Genomic DNA, 849 nt, shown 5'->3' with positions numbered 1-849 from the left:
TAGCCATCTAATCTTCGAAAAGGGAGCTAAAACAATAGAATGGAAGAAAGACAGCCTCTTCAGTAAATGGTGCTGGCAAAATTGGTTAACTACATGTAGAAAACTAAAGCTAGATCCTTATATATCACCCTGCACCAGAATCAACTCCGAATGGATCAAAGACCTTGAACTCAAAGCAGACAATCTGAAAACATTACAGGATGGAATAGAAGAAACCCTAGGTCTCCTTGGCTCAGGCCGAAATTTTCTGAAGAGAGACCCAGAAACACAATAAATCAAAGAAAGGTTGGACAAATGGGATTGCATAAGGTTGTAGAGCTTCTGCAGGGCAAATGACATAGCTATGAAGATCAATAGAAAGCCCACCGATTGGGAGAAGATCTTTACTAGCCATACAACGGACAAGGGTCTCATATCTAAAATATACTTGGAACTCAAAAAATTAAACCACCCAACAACAAATCCTCAAAGAAACAACTGCCCAATAAATAAGTGGGCGAAAAACTTAAAGAGAATCTTCTCTGAAGAAGAAAGAAGGATGGCCAATAGACACATGAAGAAATGTTCAACATCCCTAGCCATAAAGAAATGCAAATCAAAACAACATTGAGATATCACCTCACTCCAGTTAGAACAACAAAAATCAAGAACTCTAACAACAACAGATGCTGGAGGGGTTGTGGACAGAAAGGAACCTTACTTCATTGTTGGTGGGAATGTAAACTTTTTCAACCACTTTGGAAAGCAGTATGGAGGTTCCTCAAAAAACTTCACATAGATCTCCCCTATGATCCAGCAATCGTACTTTTGGGCATTTACCCAAATGTATACAAACAAGACCACACTAAA

Source organism: Dipodomys merriami, unplaced genomic scaffold (assembly GCF_024711535.1).
Source record: "Dipodomys merriami isolate MVZ:Mamm:240054 unplaced genomic scaffold, mDipMer1.0.p SCAF_1189, whole genome shotgun sequence".
NCBI lineage: Eukaryota > Metazoa > Chordata > Mammalia > Rodentia > Heteromyidae > Dipodomys > Dipodomys merriami.
Note: the sequence above shows the minus strand (reverse complement) of the source record.